Source organism: Anomaloglossus baeobatrachus, chromosome 7, assembly GCF_048569485.1.
Source record: "Anomaloglossus baeobatrachus isolate aAnoBae1 chromosome 7, aAnoBae1.hap1, whole genome shotgun sequence".
NCBI lineage: Eukaryota > Metazoa > Chordata > Amphibia > Anura > Aromobatidae > Anomaloglossus > Anomaloglossus baeobatrachus.
In genome coordinates, this window is record NC_134359.1 from 18,145,925 (window position 1) to 18,169,578 (window position 23,654).

Below are 23,654 nucleotides of genomic sequence, written 5' to 3' on the forward strand. Positions count from 1 at the left end.
GGGGTCAGACAGGGCAGAGGAGGAGGAGGAGAGGGGGGGGGTCAGACAGGGCAGAGGAGGAGGAGGAGGAGGAGAGGGGGGGGGTCAGACAGGGCAGAGGAGGAGGAGGAGAGGGGGGGGTCAGACAGGGCAGAGGAGGAGGAGGAGAGGGGGGGGGGTCAGACAGGGCAGAGGAGGTGAGGAGAGGGGGGGGGTCAGACAGGGCAGAGGAGGAGGAGGAGAGGGGGGGGGTCAGACAGGGCAGAGGAGGAGGAGGAGAGGGGGGGTCAGACAGGGCAGAGGAGGAGGAGGAGGAGGGAGGGGGTCAGACAGGGCAGAGGAGGAGAGGGGGGGGGTCAGACAGGGCAGAGGAGGAGGAGGAGGAGAGGGGGGGGTCAGACAGGGCAGAGGAGGAGGAGGAGAGGGGGGGGTCAGACAGGGCAGAGGAGGAGAGGAGGGGGGGGTCAGACAGGGCAGAGGAGGAGGAGAGGGGGGGGGTCAGACAGGGCAGAGGAGGAGGAGGAGAGGGGGGGGGGTCAGGACAGGGCAGAGGAGGAGGAGGAGAGGGGGGGGGTCAGACAGGGCAGAGGAGGAGGAGGAGAGGGGGGGGGGTCAGACAGGGCAGAGGAGAGGAGGAGAGGGGGGGGGTCAGACAGTGGCAGAGGAGGAGGAGGAGGAGGGAGGGGGTCAGACAGGGCAGAGGAGGAGGAGGAGGGGGGGGGTCAGACAGGGCAGAGGGAGGAGGGAGAGGGGGGGGGTCAGACAGGGCAGAGGGAGGAGGAGGAGAGGGGGGGGGGTCGAGACAGGGGCAGAGGAGGGGAGGAGAGGGGGGGGGTCAGACAGGGGGCAGAGGGAGGGGAGGGGAGGGGGGGGGGGCAGGAGGGGCTGGGGAGGAGGGAGGAGGGGGGGGGGTCAGAGGGCAGAGGAGGAGGGGGAGGGAGGGGGGGGGGGGGGGGCAGAGGGAGGGGGGGGGGGGGCAGGAGGGAGGGGGAGGGGTGAGGGGGGGGGGGCAGACGGGAGGGGGAGGGAGGGGGGAGGGAGGAGGGGGGGGGCAGAGGGGGGAGGGGGAGGAGGGGGGGGGGGGAGAGGGGGGGGGGGGGGGGGGGGGGGGAGGTGGGGGGGGGGGGGGGGGCGAGGGAGGAGGGGGGGGGGGTGGGGGGGGGGGGGGAGGAGGAGGGGGAGGGTGGGGGGGGGGGGGGGCAGAGGAGGGGGAGTGGGGGGAGGAGGAGGGGGGGGGGGGGGGGTCAGGGCAGGGGGCAGAGGGGGGGAGGGAGGGGGTGGGGGGGGGGGGGGTCAGGGCAGGAGGGGGAGGGGGGGGGGAGGAGGGGAGGGGGGGGGGGGGGGGGGGTCGAGGGCAGGTGGAGGAGGGGGGGGGGGTCTGAGGGGGGAGGGAGTGGAGGGAGGGGGGGGGGGGGAGGGGGGGGGGGGGGGGTAGGGGGGTGGGGGGGGGCAGAGGGAGGAGGGAGGGGAGGGTGGGGGGGGGCAGACTGGGCAGAGGAGGAGGAGGAGAGGTGGGGTCAGACAGGGCAGAGGAGGAGGAGGAGAGGTGGGGTCAGACAGGGCAGAGGAGGAGGGGGGGGGGGTCAGACAGGGCAGAGGAGGAGGAGGGGGGGGTGGGGTCAGACAGGGCAGAGGAGGAGGGGGGGGGGTCAGACAGGGCAGAGGAGGAGGGGGGGGGGTCAGACAGGGCAGAGGAGGAGGGGGGGGGGGTCAGACAGGGGCAGAGAGAGGAGGGGGGGGGTCAGACAGGGCAGAGGAGGAGGAGGAGGGGGGGGGTCAGACAGGGCAGAGGAGGAGGGGGGGGGTCAGACAGGGCAGAGGAGGAGGAGGGGGGGGTCAGACAGGGCAGAGGAGGAGGAGGGGGGGGGTCAGACAGGGCAGAGGAGGAGGAGGGGGGGGTCAGACAGGGCAGAGGAGGAGGGGGGGGTCAGACAGGGCAGGAGGAGGGGGGGGTCAGACAGGGCAGAGGAGGAGGGGGGGGGGTCAGACAGGGCAGAGGAGGAGGAGGGGGGGGTCAGACAGGGCAGAGGAGGAGGAGGGGGGGGTCAGACAGGGCAGAGGAGGAGGAGGGGGGGTCAGACAGGGCAGAGGAGGAGGAGGGGGGGTCAGACAGGGCAGAGGAGGAGGAGGGGGGGTCAGACAGGGCAGAGGAGGAGGAGGGGGGGTCAGACAGGGCAGAGGAGGAGGAGGGGGGTCAGACAGGGCAGAGGAGGAGGAGGGGGCGGGGGGGGGGTCATAGACAGGGCAGAAGGGGGTCATAGCTGGGGATGTGGTAAGATAAAGCCCCAGCAATAGCAGATCACTCACCAATATTACCATTTCCTCATCATCCTTGTAGTGAATGTCAGGTCACATCCCACATAATATAACTCAGCATCTTCAGCTTCTTTCTCGTCTTCAGAGGGCCGATCATCATCATCCTGTAAGAATAAAAACAACTTTGTGTTTCCGCACAAAATCCACATGACGACTATCCCATAGATGAGGGTCCCTGTGTCCTGCCTGTGCCCGCCCCATGCACTCACCATGTGCCCCCTGTCCATCTACTGCCCCCCATATCTGTCCCTCACTTCACACCCCATCTGCCCCTTGCCTTTACCTCACACCCCAATCCTGACTTCATCCATCCTCCAGGACCCTGTCCAGACCTCACACCCGCGTTAGTCCCCCTCTCAGGCCCCACAACCCCCCCTATACATCCTCCTTTCCCCCTCTGTCCAAACCCTGCACCCCCCATCCCCCTCTGATCCCGCGCGCCTTTACCATCCTCTGTCCTGGCCGTGGTCCCTGCCCTCACTTCCGCCTCTTTCCCCCGTAGCTCGGTGTTTATACCTCCCGTTCCCGGCTCTTTCAGCCTCACATGCGTCCTCTCCCCGCTCCTCCTGCGCTTCCCGCCTCTGGCTCCCATCTCACTACTGAACACGCGGAGCACGGACACTTATCTGTTCCTGTTGGGCGACAAAGTACTTCCGGTGCTGAAGAATGTGACGTCATCGTTCAGCTCTCTTTCCGTTTCCGGCGTCTCTGACGACTTGCTGGAGATTAGAACACTGCGAGAGTCCGGGAGCACTGAGCGGGGACTGACTCCGGGGATGCAGCCGCCATCATTACTCGCTATTTTCTGACTTTATATTGCTGCCTGTTCTTGTGACTGGTGGATGCCAATAGTAAACATGGCGATAAAAGCGTTTGGGAAACCCAGCTGCCATTTTTATTCCGGGCAAGTCTCAGCCTATAGAGGACGGGCGCGCCAGTGTAGAGCAACCAATCATAAGATTTCTCCTATGTTTTTATGGTAGGTGTGAAAAAATGAAAGCAGCGGCCTGATTGGTTGCTTTTTGTAACAACACCTTTGAATTAGTTTTTAGAACAATCTTTATTTATATACGTTTGACATACAAAATGGGAGGGCTAGAGGCGAGGCCGGCTTCAGTGTTGTTGGACCGGTGCCGGGTGATTTATAATGTGTTTTTATTCCAGGAGTTGAGCACCACTATTTATTAAGAACACTAATAGTAATATGTAGGTACAGCCGTGCTGGGACCTTCTACCTTAGAGACGTAGTCATGGCGCTGCTTATCCTGCGCCGTGCTCCGCCATTCCTTGTAGCTGCGGACAGTGAACCCCTCTCTGCACCTGGCAGTGATATCACATCAAGGGACACAGGTAGTTTGTCCCACGCCGCACAATCACAGAGGAGGGCTTGGTATCCAATCCGCAGAGGAGGGGCCTGGTGTCTGCACCATCCGCAGAGGAGGGGCCTGTGCCATCCGCAGAGGAGGGGCCTGGTGCCTGCGCCATCTGCAGAGGAGGGGCCTGGTGTCCGCACCATCCGCAGAGGAGAGTCCCGGTGCCTGCGCCGTCCACTGAGGGGACCCGATGCCTGCGCCGTCCTCAAAGGAGGGGCCTGGTGCCTGCGCCATCTGCAGAGGAGGGGCCTGGTGCCTGCGCCATCTGCAGAGGAGGGGCCTGGTGCCTGCGCCATCCGCAGAGGAGGGGCCTGGTGCCTGCGCCATCTGCAGAGGAGGGGCCTGGTGCCTGCGCCATCTGCAGGGGAGGGGCCTGGTGCCTGCGCCATCTGCAGAGGAGGGGACTGGTGCCTGCGCCATCTGCAGAGGAGGGGCCTGGTGCCTGCGCCATCCGCAGAGGAGGGGCCTGGTGCCTGCGCCATCTGCAGAGGAGGGGCCTGGTGCCTGCGCCATCTGCAGAGGAGGGGCCTGGTGCCTGCGCCATCTGCAGAGGAGGGGCCTGGCTTCATCCGTAGAAATGGGGCTTGGTTCCTGTGCCATATGCAGAGGAGGGGCCTGGTGCCTGTGCCATATGCAGAGGAGGGGCCTGGTGCCTGTGCCATATGCAGAGGAGGGGCCTGGTGCCTGTGCCATATGCAGAGGAGGGGCCTGGTGCCTGTGCCATATGCAGGGGAGGGCCTGGTGCCTGCGCCATATGCAGAGGAGTGGCCTAGTGCCTGCGCCTTCCGCAGAGAGGTCTAGTGGTGTCTGACAACAAGGTTCCTACTATAATGGCCGATATCTGAGAAAACTCTAATCCCTGTCGGATAAACCCTTAACCCTTACAGGCACCTCTGTCACCAGTTCAATAACACAATGAAAAGTTAAAAAAAAATTTAACGACATTAAAAATCAAATTCCTCCCATTATTTATAAATATATAAATAAAACATATTTGGTGTCACAGAGTTCATAAAACAGTACTATCACAATATAACATTGTATAATCCATATGGTGAAAGCAGTAAAGAGAAAAATGAACAAATGCAAGAATGCTGTATGTGCCCCAGAATGCTGTACATGCCCCAGAATGCTGTATGTGTCCCAGAATGCTGTACGTGCCTCCAAAATGCTGTACGTGCCTCCAAAATGCTATTCTTGCCCCAGAATGCTGTGCTTGCCCCAGAATGCTGTATGTGCCTCCAAAATGCTGTGCGTGCCCCCAGAATGCTGTGCGTGCCCCCAGAATGCTGTGCGTGCCCAAGAATTGTGTGCGTGTCCCAGAATGCTGTGCGTGCCTCAGAATGCTGTGCGTGCCCCAGAATGCTGTGCGTGCCCAAGAATTGTGTGCGTGTCCCAGAATGCTGTGCGTGCCCCAGAATGCTGTGCGTGCCCCAGAATGCTGTGCGTGCCCCAGAATGCTGTGCGTGCCCCAGAATGCTGTGCGTGCCCCAGAATGCTGTACACGCCCCAGAATGGTGTACGCGCCCCAGAATGGTGTACGTGCCTCAGAATGCTGTACGTGCCTCAGAATGCTGTATGTGCCCCAGAATTGTGCAAATAAAATCTACTGCTCAGCACACAAATCACGCGACCTCACACCACCATTCATAGAAAAAACTCTTTAAATCTTTTTAAATTAGTGACACCTGGTTTTATGACTCACTACATGGACACACTTCACACCTCCAACAGAAGAACCTCAGAAGTGATCGGAACAGACCACTTCCAACTCATCTGAATTTCTAAGAAAAAACTTAATTTGATTTCCTTGGCTTATCTTTTAGGAGGCATCATCTTCCCCATGTCCTGCTGTAACAGTCATTTAAATGTTGTGTTTGGTCTCAGTAATTCATTTGTAATTGCCTGAAGAAGGAGCCTCTGTGCTCTGAAAGCTGCTAATATCATTTTTCTGGTTAGCCTATAAAGGTATCAGTCCTAAAATACTTTTGTCATTCTTGGGACATAGTATTTCAATAAATTAGTGACAGAAATATAACATTTTTCCAACAAAGTTCTGCTCGTTTTTTTTTTTTTTTAACACAAAAAAATAGACAAGTTTGGAATCGTCCTAATAGCAGCGACCTAAAGAAGTAAGTGGTGACTTTTAAGAAAATATATTGTATTAAAATAAAACCCAAAAAGCAGCAGTAGAAACGCATTTTGTTTTCATCATTTCACCACATTTGGCATTTTTTCCCCATATTTTACATGGTAAAATGGATGGTGTCATTCAAAAGTACAACTCGTCCTGCGACAAAACAAGCACCTATTTATTTTTCAGTAGACACAGACATATATGTTATGCTTCTTGAAAGAAGAGAAAAAAAATAAATGAACCGTTAAGGGGTTAACACCAAAATGGATGCAATCCAAGCTTTGATTTGTGATTATTAGTTGTATTACACCAGATTGACCAGCAGAGGGCGGCCTGCACCTGTGTATTCATTGTCACACTTCTCAGGGTCCACATCCGCTGTGCACTCAGGGGCCGGGGATCCAGTATGGAATGATGGCGGCTCCGCTCTGTTCTCGGGTCACCGGCACTTTTTTGTACATTATTTTATTTTTTTTTTATAAATATCACATACACGTGGCAGCCCCCGGACCCCACCATCACCCCCCCCCTACAGCTACGTCCTGCTTCATTAGGTAAGAGCAGATAATCTAAAGCATGATTCCCCTCCATGTAATAGAATGCAAAAAAAAACAATAAAAAACCCGCCTCAACATACAACGTGTCACATTTCCCGATTTCAAGTCGTAAATAAAAAAACTAATGAAATTGGACACAGGGTTCAGTGACCGGAAACCAAATTAATAAAGAGAGTGGACAACTTTAATCATAAAGAAAGCCGGCTAAATTGGTTAGGTTATTTGTGGAGCGCATCCTATATAGGTGCAGAATTACCGTATACAAATATATTCAAGGTCAACGCGAGACCCTGGAGGACAAACGTTATATACAAGAAGATAAAAAGCAATCAGTACATCCGCCTTTTTTTAATGCACAGTATTATAGTAGTTATATTCTTGTACATAGGGGGCAGTATTATAGTAGTTATATTCTTGTACATAGGAGCAGTATTATAGTAGTTATATTCTTGTACATAGGGGGCAGTATTATAGTAGTTATATTCTTGTACATAGGGGCAGTATTATAGTAGTTATATTCTTGTACATAGGGGCAGTATTATAGTAGTTATATTCTTGTACATAGGGGCAGTATAATAGTAGTTATATTCTTGTACATAGGGGCAGTATTATAGTAGTTATATTCTTGTACATAGGGGGCAGTATTATAGTAGTTATATTCTTGTACATAGGGCAGTATTATAGTAGTTATATTCTTGTACATAGGGGACAGTATTATAGTAGTTATATTCTTGTACATAGGGGCAGTGGTATAGTAGTTATATTCTTGTACATAGGGGCAGTATTATAGTAGTTATATTCTTGTACATAGGGGCAGTATTATAGTAGTTATATTCTTGTACATAGGGGCAGTATTATAGCAGTTATATTCTTGTACATAGGAGCAGTATTATAGTAGTTATATTCTTGTACATAGGGGCAGTGGTATAGTAGTTATATTCTTGTACATAGGGGCAGTTTTATAGTAGGTATATTCTTGTACATAGGGGCAGTATTATAGTAGTTATATTCTTGTACATAGGGGCAGTATTATAGCAGTTATATTCTTGTACATAGGAGCAGTATTATAGTAGTTATATTCTTGTACATAGGGGCAGTATTATTGTAGTTATATTCTTGTACATAGGAGCAGTATTATAGTAGTTATATTCTTGTACATAGGGGCAGTATTATAGTAGTTATATTCTTGTACATAGGGGGCAGTATTATAGTAGTTCTATTCTTGTACATAGGGGCAGTATTATAGTAGTTATATTCTTGTACATAGGGGGCAGTATTATAGTAGTTATATTCTTGTACATAAGGGTCAGTATTATAGCAGTTATATTCTTGTACACAGGGGCAGTATTATACAGCAGTATTTATATTCTTACACTTCTGGGCAGTATATTAGTCCCCTTTTCTTCTCTTTATGACTTCTCAGCACGGCGCAGTCCTGTGTCTCGCGGAGTTTTATGTCCGGACGGTGGATGACCTTGTGGCGGTGACATCGTTTCTCATCCCGGGTTGTGAGTTACGCTCTTCTGATGGACGAGCTGCGTCCCTCCAGCGTTTCGATCACAGATCCGCTCGGCTTTCCTGCAGGACGCTGCCATGGGTTTGATAAGTTTCCACATTTTGTATGTTTGGCAGAAGTTCCATTTTTCTCCGGTGCAGAGGATTTTTATGGCTCGCCAGCTGTAGCCAGATTGGAGGCTGAGATTTGTTGCTGTATCTTGTCTGCGGTGATAAAATATTCATCACTATTTCAAGAAGTTGCTGATTCTGTGGCGGCTTTTGGTGCCAGAAATATTTGAAGAGAATTTTGTTAGGCGCAATGTTACATCCGGCTCCCGGGAGATTGGACGGTTCCTGTAGTAGAGGGTTTTGGGGGCCCTGGTTTCTGGTGCTCCCCAATATGCCCCTGGTTGCAGCGGCAGGGAAGGGTTTTCTGCAGACGAGCGTTCACATGATGCTTCATTTCAGCAGGTTTTCGCGTCAAAAAAATTCACCTTGGCAAAAAACTAAATCCATAGTTATTTTTTCACATATATGGTGGGTGCCAGCTGTATTGTACAGCCGACACCGGCCTATACCTGCTGTGATTGAAGCCGGCTCGGATTGTGGCCGTTCAACCCCTTAGATGCTACGATCAATACAGAACACAGCATCTAAGCAGTTAGAGAACAACTAAGCGTCTCTGTTTCCCTTCAGCCCTCATGGTGTTGGTAGCTTTTTTTTTTTTCATGGCTGCCAGTGACCTATTGAACACCCCTATGGCCGAGGTGAAGAGGCTGAACCCAGCCACCACTGAGCAAGACACAGAAGTATAAGGTGTTCAGCACTCAGAGACATGGCCAAGGGGAAGAGGCTGAGCCCAATCACCACTGAGCAAGATACAGATATAGAAGGTGTTCACTGCTCAGAGACACGGCCGAGGTGAGGGGGCTGAGCCCTAACACCACTGAGCAAGACACAGAAGTACAAGGGGTTCAGCGCTCAGAGACATGGCCAAGGGGAGGAGGCTGAGCCCAACCACCACTGAGCAAGATACAGATATACAAGGTGTTCACTGCTCAGAGACACAGCCGAGGTGAGGAGGCTGAGCCCAACCACCACTGAGCAAGACAAAGAAGTATAAGGTGTTCAATACTGAGAGACACGGCCGAGGTGAGGAGGTTGAACGCGACCACCACTGAGCAAGATAAAGAACTATAAAGTGCTCAGTACTCAGAGACACGGCCGAGATGAGGAGGTTGAGCTTGACTACCACTGAGCAAGACACAGGAGTACTAGATGTTAAGGGGTTCAGCGCTCAGAGACATGGCCAAGGGGAGGAGGCTGAGCCCAATCACCACTGAGCAAGATACAGATATAGAAGGTGTTCACTGCTCAGAGACACAGCCGAGGCGAGGAGGCTGAGCCCGACCACCACTGAGCAAGACAAAGAAGTATAAGGGGTTCAGCGCTCAGAGACACAGCCGAGGTGAGGAGGCTGAACCTGACCACCACTGAGCAAGATACAGATATACAAGGTGTTCACTGCTCAGAGACACGGCCGAGGTGAGGAGGCTGAACCTGACCACCACTGAGCAAGATACAGATATAGAAGGTGTTCACTGCTCAGAGACACAGCCGAGGTGAGGAGGCTGAACCTGACCACCACTGAGCAAGACACAGAAGTATAAGGTGTTCAGCACTCAGAGACATGGCCAAGGGGAAGAGGCTGAGCCCAACCACCACTGAGCAAGATAGAGATATACAAGGTGTTCACTGCTCAGAGACACAGCCGAGGTGAGGAGGCTGAGCCCAATCACCACTGAGCAAGACAAAGAAGTATAAGGGGTTCAGCGCTCAGAGACATGGCCAAGGGGAAGAGGCTGAGCCCAATCACCACTGAGCAAGATAGAGATATAGAAGGTGTTCACTGCTCAGAGACACAGCCAAGGTGAGGAGGCTGAGCCATAACACCACTGAGCAAGATAAAGAAGTATAAGGGGTTCAGTACTGAGAGACACAGCCGAGGTGAGGAGGCTGAGCCCAATCACCACTGAGCAAGACAAAGAAGTATAAAGGCCACTTCACACATAACGAGATCGTAAACGAGATCGTTACTACGTCACAGTTTCTGTGACGCAAGAACGACTTCAATTGCGATCTCGTCACGTTTGACACGTACCAACGATTCACCCCCTGCTGCGAAATCGCTGATCGATGCCGAACAGCTTGGGCCATTTCTGGCTCGTTGGAGTCCTGCTGGGCTGCATGAATCTGTATGTTTGACACCCTATTAACGATTTCGTTGACGACCTAGATGAGATGCACGAAGGCGTGTTGTTGCGTCCCCGTTTCCGCGCCCCTCTCTGCACCGATTGGTTAGCTCCAGGTGCAGGTGCGGCTTCGATCCGAAAAACACACCAACAAAGCGACCGGGTACAATGGACGAAGGAATCAGGGTGGAGACGCAGGTTCTATCTCAAAGCAAAGCGCAAAAGAAGTGACAAAGGGTGACGCGATCCAAAATTTAACCGCTAGATACGCCCCCTGCATGCCCAATCAGAACGCAGTATTGGCCGCCAATGAAAGCGGAGGGGGGTATGGAAAAGGCGACGCAAATGCACGCCTACGTGACTCACTGCATTTTACTACGCCCCTAATGGGATTGGAATCGTTAACATAGTTGCTGTGTGACAGGGTCCCAGCGATTTGAAAGATCGTTATACGGGACGCATGCTCGTTCATAAACTCGTTATGTGTGACACCCAACATGCGATTTCAACAACGACTCATAAACGATCCAGAAAGTGTGACGTAGTTGCGATCTCGTTCACGATCTCGTTATGTGTGACTGGACCTTAAGGGTATGTGCGCACGTTGCTTTTTACCTGCTTTTTACCTGCTTTTTTGCTGCTTTTTCTTCTGCGCTGTTTAATGCCAAAATGGATGTGTTCTTCTATTCAAGCAAAGTCTATGGGAATTTGGGTTTCTTGTTCACACTATGTTGTTCAAAATGCTGCCTTTTTGTGGCAGAACTTTGGTCAAAAACTCAGCTTTGCAGTGCAAAACCCAAATGGCAAAAACAATTGACATGTTGCTTCTTTGAAAAGCTGAGTTTTTGACCAAAGTTCTGCCACAAAAAGGCAGCATTTTGAACAACATAGTGTGAACAAGAAACCCAAATTCCCATAGACTTTGCTTGAATAGAAGAACACATCCATTTTGGCATTAAACAGCGCAGAAAAAAAGCAGCAAAAAAGCAGGTAAAAAGCAGGTAAAAAGCAACGTGCGCACATACCCTAACGGGTTCAGTACTGCGAGACACAGCCGAGGTGAGGAGGCTGAGCCCAACCACCACTGAGCAAGACAAAGAAGTATAAGGGGTTCAGTACTGAGAGACACAGCCGAGGTGTGGAGGCTGAGCCCAACCACCACTGAGCAAGACAAAGAAGTATAAGGGGTTCAGTACTGAGAGACACAGCCGAGGTGAGGAGGCTGAGCCATAACACCACTGAGCAAGACAAAGAAGTATAAGGGGTTCAGTACTGAGAGACACAGCCGAGGTGAGGAGGCTGAGCCATAACACCACTGAGCAAGACAAAGAAGTATAAGGGGTTCAGCACTCAGAGACATGGCCAAGGGGAGGAGGCTGAGCCCAACCACCACTGAGCAAGATACAGATATACAAGGTGTTCACTGCTCAGAGACACAGCCGAGGTGAGGAGGCTGAGCCCAACCACCACTGAGCAAGACAAAGAAGTATAAGGTGTTCAATACTGAAAGACACGGCCGAGGTGAGGAGGTTGAACGCGACCACCACTGAGCAAGATAAAGAACTATAAAGTGCTCAGTACTCAGAGACACGGCCGAGATGAGGAGGTTGAGCTTGACTACCACTGAGCAAGACACAGGAGTACTAGATGTTAAGTGCTCCAAGACACGGCCAAAGAGAGGAGGCTGAGCCCGACCACCACTGAACAAGACACAAAAGTACAAGGTGTTCAGTGCTCAGAGACACGGCCAAGGGGAGGAGGCTGAGCCCGACCACCACTAAACACGACACAGAAGTACAAGGAAGCTGAACTTGACCACTACTGAGCAAGATACACAACTACAAGCTGTTCAGTGCTCAGAGACATGATCGAGGTGAGGAAGTTGAGCCCGACACCACTGAGCACACAGAGGTGAGAATATTAAGACTGGGTCAATGAATATCTGAACACAGATTGCTCACAAGTTTTATGGACTGATGAGATGAGTGCGACTCATGATGGAGCAGCTGTATTGGCCGTGGCTGCCGGATCAGTACCGGGTACAGGCCTCCACTTCTGCTCAGACCCCAGCGAGGGGGAGATGGGGTCCTGCTATGGGCTGGGGTTATTACAGAGGAGCTAGTTGGACCCTTTTGGGTTGAAGATGGATTAGAATTGTGTCCCAAACCTAACTCCGAAGTTTAGAAGACACTTTCTTCCAGCATTTGAGCGGGAACAAGTCCTCGTCTCTTCAGAAAACCCTGATTGTTCTACAGGACAAGTCTCCATCACAGCATCGATATCTCCACTGCTCTGGGTCAGGAAGGGCATCAACATGGCGAATAAAGACCCGGCCCAACTGGACCTAAACCCTCCTGAGAACTTGTAGCCCTTGTTACACTGAGATTTAGGAGAACAGTCCCCTCTCTGAACAGGGTCTTGTTTGGTCCAATCTCTGACCACAATGGACGGACCGGCTGCCACTCTTCTGATGGTGTCGGGGGAGAGTCAAGGCCAGTCTATGCTTTAGGGGTCCGTACTCAGTCCAATTGTCACGAACGTCTGGATGGGCCCTAACAGAGGCATATATATATGTGTGTGTGTGTATACAGTTAGGTCCAGAAATATTTGGACAGTGACACAAGTTTTGTTATTTTAGCTGTTTACAAAAACATGTTCAGAAATACAATTGTATATATAATATGGGCTGAAAGTGCACACTCCCAGCTGCAATATGAGAGTTTTCACATCCAAATCGGAGAAAGGGTTTAGGAATCATAGCTCTGTAATGCATAGCCTCCTCTTTTTCAAGGGACCAAAAGTAATTGGACAAGGGACTCTAAGGGCTGCAATTAACTCTGAAGGTGTCTCCCTCGTTAACCTGTAATCAATGAAGTAGTTAAAAGGTCTGGGGTTGATTACAGGTGTGTGGTTTTGCATTTGGAAGCTGTTGCTGTGACCAGACAACATGTGGTCTAAGGAACTCTCAATTGAGGTGAAGCAGAACATCCTGAGGCTGAAAAAAAGAAAAAATCCATCAGAGAGATAGCAGACATGCTTGGAGTAGCAAAATCAACAGTCAGGTACATTCTGAGAAAAAAGGAATTGACTGGTGAGCTTGGGAACTCAAAAAGGCCTGGGCGTCCACGGATGACAACAGTGGTGGATGATCGCCGCATACTTTCTTTGGTGAAGAAGAACCCGTTCACAACATCAACTGAAGTCCAGAACACTCTCAGTGAAGTAGGTGTATCTGTCTCTAAGTCAACAGTAAAGAGAAGACTCCATGAAAGTAAATACAAAGGGTTCACATCTAGATGCAAACCATTCATCAATTCCAAAAATAGACAGGCCAGAGTTACATTTGCTGAAAAACACCTCATGAAGCCAGCTCAGTTCTGGAAAAGTATTCTATGGACACATGAGACCAAGATCAACCTGTACCAGAATGATGGGAAGAAAAAAGTTTGGAGAAGAAAGGGATCGGCACATGATCCAAGGCACACCACATCCTCTGTAAAACATGGTGGAGGCAACGTGATGGCATGGGCATGCATGGCTTTCAATGGCACTGGGTCACTTGTGTTTATTGATGACATAACAGCAGACAAGAGTAGCCGGATGAATTCTGAAGTGTACCGGGATATACTTTCAGCCCAGATTCAGCGAAATACCGCAAAGTTGATCGGACGGCGCTTCATAGTACAGATGGACAATGACCCCAAGCATACAGCCAAAGCTACCCAGGAGTTCATGAGTGCAAAAAAGTGGAACATTCTGCAATGGCCAAGTCAATCACCAGATCTTAACCCAATTGAGCATGCATTTCACTTGCTCAAATCCAGACTTAAGGCGGAAAGACCCACAAACAAGCAAGACCTGAAGGCTGCGGCTGTAAAGGCCTGGCAAAGCATTAAGAAGCAGGAAACCCAGCGTTTGGTGATGTCCATGGGTTCCAGACTTAAGGCAGTGATTGCCTCCAAAGGATTCGCAACAAAATATTGAAAATAAAAATATTTTGTTTGGGTTTGGTTTATTTGTCCAATTACTTTTGACCTCCTAAAATGTGGAGTGTTTGTAAAGAAATGTGACAATTCCTACAATTTCTATCAGATATTTTTGTTCAAACCTTCAAATTAAACGTTACAATCTGCACTTGAATTCTGCTGTAGAGGTTTCATTTCTAATCCAATGTGGTGGCATGCAGAGTCCAACTCGCGAAAATTGTGTCACTGTCCAAATATTTCTCGACCTAACTGTATATATGAAAGTGTCCCCAAAAACCATCAAACGCTACAAAGAAACTGGCTCACATGAGGACCGCCCCAGGAAAGGATGACCAAGAGTCACCTCTGCTGCGGAGGATAAGTTTATCCGAGTCACCAGCCTCAGAAATCGCAGGTTACCAGCAGCTCAGATTAGAGACCAGGTCAATGCCACACAGAGGTCTAGCAGCAGACACATCTCTAGAACAACTGTTAAGAGGAGACTTTGTGCAGCAGCCTTCATGGTAAAATAGCTGCTAGGAAACCACTGCTAAGGACAGGCAACAAGCAGAAGAGACTTGTTTGGGCTAAAGAACACAAGGAATGGACATTAGACCAGTGGAAATCTGTGCTTTGGTCTGATGAGTCCAAATTTGAGATCTTTGGATCCAACCACCGTGTCTTTGTAGAAAAGGTGAACGGATGGACTCTACATGGCTGGTTCCCACGGTGAAGCATGGAGGAGGAGGAGGTGTGATGGTGTGGGGGAACTTTGCTGCTGACACTGTTGGGGATTTATTCAAAATTGAAGGCATACTGAACCAGCTTGGCTACCACAGCACCTTGCAGCGGCGTGCTATTCCATCCGGTTTGCGTTTAGTTGGACCATCATTTATTCTTCAACAGGACAATGACCCCAAACACACCTCCAGGCTGTGTAAGGGCTATTTGACTAAGAAAGAGAGTGATGGGGTGCTACGCCAGATGACCTGGCCTCCACAGTCACCAGACCTGAACCCAATCGAGATGGTTTGGGGTGAGCTGGACCGCAGAGTGAAGGCAAAAGGGCCAACAAGTGCTAAGCATCTCTGGGAACTCCTTCAAGACTGTTGGAAGACCATTTCCGGTGACTACCTCTTGAAGCTCATCAAGAGAATGCCAAGAGTGTGCAAAACAGTAATCAAAGCAAAAGGTGGCTACTGTGAAGAACCTAGAATATAAGACATATTTTCAGTTGTTTCACACTTTTTTGTTAAGTATTTCATTCCACATGTGTTAATTCATAGTTTTGATGCCTTCCATGTGAATCTACAATTTTCAGAGTCATGAAGATAAAGAAAACTCTTTGAATGAGAAGGTGTGTCCAAACCTTTGGTCTGTGCTGTATGTATATATATATATATATATATATTGTATATGTATGTGTGTATATATTATCCTGCACCCTAGGTCCTATAAACACCTGTAATATGATGATGCCCCCTGACTATTGCTGGTGTTATGTGGTGGGCCTGTTGGCGGACCTCTGCAAATGACAGGTTATGATGATAGCGGGGGGTGACGAGGCGCCAGTTCTGTAGGTGAGGTCTTGTGATTTTTACAGGCTCCATCTTTCGCAGGGGGCACGGCCATTGCTGTTCTCCTCGCTGCGGTCTGATACGTCGGTGCCCTCGGCTCCTCTACACTTCAGATCTGCCATCATGCAGCTCTCAGCACATCCTCAGGTGGTCGCGTCATCAATTGTTTTGCCTCCAGCTCATGTTTCGATGTCAGCAGTGATTGTTCACCTGACGCCGGTGCTCGTCTGTTTCCAGATATGCCCTGGATCAGGGGCGGACAGAGACCGGAAAGACCCCTGTGCAAGAACAGTATATGGCCCCTTTGCTGTCTAATAGTTAATCATATTGCACCCTCTTATATAATGCACCCCCTTATATAATGCACCCTCTTATTACTGCAGCCCCTTATATAATGCACATCTTTATTACTGCAGCCCCTTATACAATACACCTCTTTATATAATGCTCCCCCTTATATACTGCACCCCCTTATTACTGCAGCCCCTTATATACTGTACCGCCTTATATACTGCACCGCCTTATTACTGAAGCCCCTTATATACTGCACCGCCTGATATACTGCACCCCCTTATATATTGTACCCCCTTATTACTGCAGTACCTTATATATTGCACCCCCTTATTACTGCAGCAATTTATATAATGCACCCTTTTATTACTTCTACCTCTTATATACTGCACCCCCTTATTACTGCACCCCCTTATATACTGCACTTCCTTATATATTACACCCCCTTATTACTTCACCCCCTTATATACTGCACCCCTTAAATACTGCATCCCCTTATTACTGCACCCCCTTATTACTGCAGCCCCTTATTACTGCACCCCCTTATTACTGCAGCCCCTTATTACTGCACCCCCTTATTACTGCTTGGAGGTGGTAGTGGTCCGTTGCCTTTTGGGCCCATGTGTGACTGCACAGGTTGCTCCATTGCTGTGCATGTGCTTTCTCTGTAGATTAGTGTTGACATCTCATATAGAGAGGCACAGCGCCACCCCTGACCACAGGCTGGTTCTGGTATTACAGTTCTCTACTGAAATGAATGGGACAGAAATGCAGAACCATCTAGAACCTGTGGACCGGGTGCAGCTAAGGACAAAACAAGCCAGCAGCTTTAAGTGTGACTAGAGCACCATGATGTACTTTGAGACTGAGAAAATAGGTGTAAATTCAGATTACTATGGACAATACCGCTAAGCTGGACGGATATAAGAAGAAAACAAGAGGCTGAAAATGGTTTCCAGACTTCTAACCTTAGGGACCAAAGTGAAGGAGTTACATGACAAAAGCGACTGCTTTCCTCCAAGCACAGCGCCTCTCCTGCTCACAGGCTGTATGTGGTATTGCAGGCCAGAACCATATTGGAGAGGAATGGCAATACCAGACCCAGCCTATGGGCAGGGGGGGCGCTGTTATTGTAAGAAAGCAGCCTCGCTTTTTCATCCTTTACATCCCCTATAAATATACTAATTATTATCCTGCCAAGTGCAATGTACCATTATTGCTACTGTTTCTATAGAAACCCCCCCCCCCAATTCTTCACCCCCTACATCTGCTCCTCTAATAATACTTCTGTGTCCCCAGTAGTTTATTTATATCGATATTCCTCATTATCACTTCCACCTCCCGGAGCTGAAATCAGAAAACAAGAAAGATGTTTACCTGTCTGCCATTGCCGCACATTATGGACGGGAAATATTGTTACTTTGTATATGGAGGAGATCTGCTTAAAGGGGATGTCAGTAAGATGCTGCCCGCATCCTTATCAGATGTCAGTAAGATGCTGCCCGTCTCCTTATCAGATGTCAGTAAGATGCTGCCCGTCTCCTTATCAGATGTCAGTAAGGTGCTGCCTGTCCCCTTATCAGATGTCAGTAAGATGCTGCCCGCATCCTTATCAGATGTCAGTAAGGTGCTGCCCGCATCCTTATCAGATGTCAGTAAGATGCTGCCCGTCTCCTTATCAGATGTCAGTAAGGTGCTGCCTGTGTCCTTATCAGATGTCAGTAAGGTGCTGCCTGTGTCCTTATCGGATGTCAGTAAGGTGCTGCCTGTGTCCTTATCAGATGTCAGTAAGGTGCTGCCCGTATCCTTATCAGATGTCAGTAAGGTGCTGCCCGTATCCTTATCGGATGTCAGTAAGGTGCTGCCCGTATCCTTATCAGATGTCAGTAAGGTGCTGCCCGCGTCCTTATCAGATGTCAGTAAGGTGCTGCCCGTGTCCTTATGAGATGTCAGTAAGGTGCTTCCGTGTCCTTATCAGATGTCAGTAAGGTGCTGCCCGTATCCTTATCGGATGTCAGTAAGGTGCTGCCCGTATCCTTATCAGATGTCAGTAAGGTGCTGCCCGTATCCTTATCGGATGTCAGTAAGGTGCTGCCCGTATCCTTATCAGATGTCAGTAAGGTGCTGCCCGTATCCTTATCGGATGTCAGTAAGGTGCTGCCCGTATCCTTATCAGATGTCAGTAAGGTGCTGCCCGTGTCCTTATCGGATGTCAGTAAGGGGCTGCCCGTATCCTTATCAGATGTCAGTAAGGTGCTGCCCGTATCCTTATCAGATGTCAGTAAGGTGCTGCCCGTGTCCTTATGAGATGTCAGTAAGGTGCTGCCCGTGTCCTTATCAGATGTCAGTAAGGTGCTGCCCGTATCCTTATCAGATGTCAGTAAGATGCTGCCCGTATCCTTATCAGATGTCAGTAAGGTGCTGCCCCTATCCTTATCAGATGTCAGTAAGATGCTGCCCGCGTCCTTATCAGATGTCAGTAAGATGCTGCCCGCATCCTTATCAGATGTCAGTAAGGTGCTGCCCGTGTCCTTATCAGATGTCAGTAAGGTGCTGCCCATGTCCTTATCATATGTCAGTAAGGTGCTGCCCGTCTCCTTATCAGATGTCAGTAAGGTGCTGCCCGTGTCCTTATCAGATGTCAGTAAGGTGCTGCCCGTGTCCTTATCATATGTCAGTAAGGTGCTGCCCGTCTCCTTATCAGATGTCAGTAAGGTGCTGCCCGCATCCTTATCAGATGTCAGTAAGGTGCTGCCCGTGTCCTTATCAGATGTCAGTAAGGTGCTGCCCGTGTCCTTATCAGATGTCAGTAAGGTGCTGCCCGTGTCCTTATCAGATGTCAGTAAGGTGCTGCCCGTGTCCTTATCAGATGTCAGTAAGGTGCTGCCCGTGTCCTTATCAGATGTCAGTAAGGTGCTGCCCGTGTCCTTATGTCCTTAGTGCCGGTGTCCCGTTCATATGAGGCTCAGCGCTGTGTTCTCTTAGATACATCAGCAGACGGTATCACAGGTAAGAGGCTTAGATACAGCAAATAAGATGTATCTCACGTTAGGTGTAAAGGAAATGCGCCGTCAAAATCACCTGATGGTTTGATATTTTTTGTTATTTTATTTATCACTGTTTATATTAAAACATATTTAGTTATCTTGCAATTTTCACATTGGCGGCTAAGTCCACGTGTCAGTGTATGGAGCGAGGCCGCGCCTACGTAGCCAGATTATGGCCGGGAGTCTGGATATCGCGTAATCGCAGCACACGGAGCAGCACACGGAGCAGCACACAGAGCGACACACGGAGCGGCACACGGAGCAGCACACGGAGCGACACACGGAGCGACACACGGAGCGACATACGGAGCAGCACACGGAGCAGCACACGGAGCGACACACGGAGCGGCACACGGAGCAACATCTGGAGCGACACACGGAGCAGCACACAGAGCGACATACGGAGCGACACGGAGCAGCACACGGAGCGACATACAGAGCGACATACGGAGCGACACGGAGCAGCACACGGAGCGACATACAGAGCGACACACGGAGCAACACACGGAGCGACACACGGAGCAGCACACGCAGCAGCACACGGAGCGACACACGGAGCAGCACACGGAGCGACATACGGAGCGACACACGGAGCAACACACGGAGCGACATACGGAGCGACACACGGAGCAACACACGGAGCGACACAGAGCAACACACGGAGCGACACACGGAGCAGCACACGGAGCAGCACACGGAGCGACACACGGAGCAGCACACGGAGCGACACAGAGCAACACACGGAGCGACACATGGAGCAGCATATGGAGCGACACACGGAGCAGCACACGGAGCAGCACACGGAGCGACACACGGAGCAGCACACATTGCGACATACGGAGCAGCACACGGAGCAGCACACGGAGCGACACATGGAGCGGCACACGGAGCGACATCTGGAGCGACACACGGAGCAGCACACGGAGCGGCACACGGAGAGACACACGGAGCAGCACACGGAGCGACATACGGAGCAGCACACGGAGCGACACACGGAGCGACATCTGGAGCGACACACGGAGCAGCACACAGAGCGACATACGGAGCGACACGGAGCAGCACACGGAGCGACATACGGAGCGACACACGGAGCAACACACGGAGCGACACACGGAGCAGCACACGCAGCAGCACACGGAGCGACACACAGAGCAGCACACGGAGCGACATACGGAGTGACACACAGAGCAACACACGGAGCGACACATGGAGCAGCACACGGAGCGACACACGGAGCAGCACACGGAGCGACACACGGAGCAGCACATGGAGCGACACACAGAACATCACACGGAGCAGCACACGGAGCGACACACGGAGCAGCACATGGAGCGACACACGGAGCAGCACACTGAGCGACACACGGAGCGACACACGGAGTAGCACACGGAGCGACACACGGAGCGACACACGGAGCGACACACGGAGCGACACACGGAGCAGCACACGGAGCGACATACGGAGCAGCACATGGAGCAACACACAGAGCAACACACGGAGCAGCACATGGAGCGACACACAGAACATCACACGGAGCAGCACACGGAGCGACACACGGAGCAACCCCCAAAGCGACACACGGAGCGACACACGGAGCGACACACGGAGCAACACACGGAGCAACACACAGAGCGACACACGGAGCAGCACATGGAGCGACACACAGAACATCACACGGAGCAGCACACGGAGGGACACACAGAACATCACACGGAGCAGCACACGGAGCGACACACGGAGTGGCACACGGAGCGACACACAGAACATCACACGGAGCAGCAGACGGAGCGGCACATGGAGCAACACACGGAACCTCACATGGAGCAGCACACGGAGTGGCACACAGAGCGACACATGGAACATCACACGGAACATCACACGGAGCAGCATATGGAGCGACACATGGACCAACACACGGAGCGGCACATGGAGCGGCACACGGAGCAGCACATGGAGCGACACACAGAACATCACACGGAGCAGCACACGGAGGGGCACACGGAGCAGCACACGGAACAACACATGGAGCAACAAATGGAGCAGCACACGTAACATCACATGGAACAATGCAAGGAGCGTCACATGATGCGGCACACAGTGACACATAGACTGCAGACTGGTGGATTTAGACTGGAGAACCCTTTCAATGGATCTGTTTTCCATTGACTTCAATGTTAAAGCATTGGATCCAGTTGAAATCAGTTAAAGTTGTATCTGAATAAGATTTTTGTCAACGGGAGCTGCTGCATCTGTTTACATGGATGATTACTGGACATGTGAACAGAGCCAAAGCCTAATAGTGGGTGGATATCCTCTTTATAGAGTAGGATTCACCATTATATATATATACAGTACAGTAGATAACACAGGATCCACCATTTACAATAGATGATGTCACAGCTCACCTCCTCCTCCTCCTGTACAATGACTGATAACACATCTATGTACAGTAGATAACACAGTATTCATCATTCATAACAGGTGATGTCACAGCTCACCTCCTCCTCCTGTACAGACTGAAAACACCTCTATATACAGCGGATTACACAGGATCCATCATTCACAATAGGAACCTATACATATAACATAAAACCCTAGTTATGAATGTGTGAGTGTATCCTTAACCTCCACGACACATGACTTCTACTTCTGTCATATGCGTCTCCCTGAGTTTGGTGCAGGCTCGCATGCTGAGCCTGCATCTTTCCCGGCAGATGATGGCTGATGGTGGCACGGTGGTGGCTCAGTGGTTAGCACTGCAGTCTTGTGGTGGCTCAGTGGTTAGCACTGCAGTCTTGCAGCACTGGGGTCCTGGGTTCGAATCCCACCAAGGACACCATCTGCAAGGAGTTTGTATGTTCTCCCTGTGTTTGCGTGGGTTTCCTCCGGGTTCTCCGGTTTCCTCCCACACTCCAAAGACATACAGATAGGGAATTTAGATTGTGAGCCCCAATGGGGACAGTGTTCCTGATGTATGTGAAGCTCTGCGGAATATGTTAGCGCTATTTAAAAATAAAGATTTTTTTTAATAAACCATCATGTGCCTTTATATCCGCGGGTGGAGTGAAGCTATTTGTGGCTCGGGCAGCATGAACCCCCATAAATCCCCGGCTGATCTGCCTGGTACGGGGGCTGCACGATCACTTACCTTCAATATTTTTGGGGCTGGCGGGGTCCGCGGCTGTCAGAATCTCTCCCATTAGACACAAATAATGATACAAACATTAACACTTAAAAATACTTTTTATTTTATAGTCTTAACATTAAAATATCATACAATCAAAACAAAGTACCCCAAACCCTGCCATGATATCGGCACCGGACGACGCACCCCTCCGGGGATGATCGGGATGGACCACGTTAGATGAATCTGTGTCCAAAATATTCCTCTACCCTCCCCCCCTCCTCATAGAACTAAAGGGGTCATTCAACATTAAAAACATGGCTACTTTCTTCTCCCAAAAAGCTCCGCACCCGTGCACACGTCGGGTCTGGTACTGCAGCTCCATTGATGTGCACAGAGCTTTCCTGTAATGCCAGTCTCAGCCTGTGAGCAGTGGTGGCGCTGTTTGTTGGGGGGAAGCAAAAGCAATGTTGTTTTTTTAATCTTGAAGGGATTAGAAGAAGAAAACATCGGGGTGTTTATATCCCATTATATTTCCACTTTAACAATCGCCCCTGAAAAATACATTAATATCTGAGCCAAGCCGGAGGAAATCTCCTGCATGACCGGGTATGTGCCATATGAATGGCCCATGGTAAGCTATGGGCCCTATGGCAAGAGCCACGCTGGAGGGGTAAACCTCAGGGTAACGGTGCCCTTGCACCCAGGATAATTGGGGGAGGGGAGCTTGGATGAGGTTATAAAGCCGGAGTGGGGGGTCTTTTTGCTCCTCTAAATTGACCACCAAGCTCCTATGAATGGCGTGAAAAATATAAATTTATAAATATTTTTTTTTTTTCTATAAATATGTTCTAATGTCACGATAAATATATTTGTGGTGATTGCGTCTGCAGTTTAATCTATGGGGCATAGGGACAGATTCATAGATGACCAAACCCCAATCCCCGCACCTGCATCCATTGGCCATCACCCGGGCTCTTTGGGGACCTGTTTAGTTTTTGGGGTCTGGTTCATACCTCTTTGTAACCAGGCGCTTCAATCATCTAAATAAACTTTAACATTTCTAAATAATGACCTTCTTTGTGTAAATCCTTTTCTCTCTAAGTCTTTGCCATCCTGGTCCTGATTTGTGTGGCTCACACTGACCTAAGGGTCTCCACCTTCGTTCCCTGTCTGGGGCTCCACTTCCCCCCGTTACATCACCTTCCGCAGCAAGGAGACCTCTATTGGTGCCTCCCGCCATTGGTTTGTGTCTCCCAGCCTTGTAGCTGCCTCCATGCCCATTAGTATGAATCCACTACTGTCTCTTTCGATGTCACCCTCTTACTGACCACAACCTGCCACCATCACTGGTACAATCCGACCCCACAGTCTTTTGGATTGATCATTCCCTCTACCTCGTGCAGCTCCATGCGCCCGTTCTTCCAGTGGGTCACCTATATTGTTGTCACGGTTCTGATTTGCGGTGCATCTTTTGTGCTGTGACGTTCTGTTACGCTCTCCTGCAGAGCCGGTGCTCGCCTGTTTCTCTGCACAGAG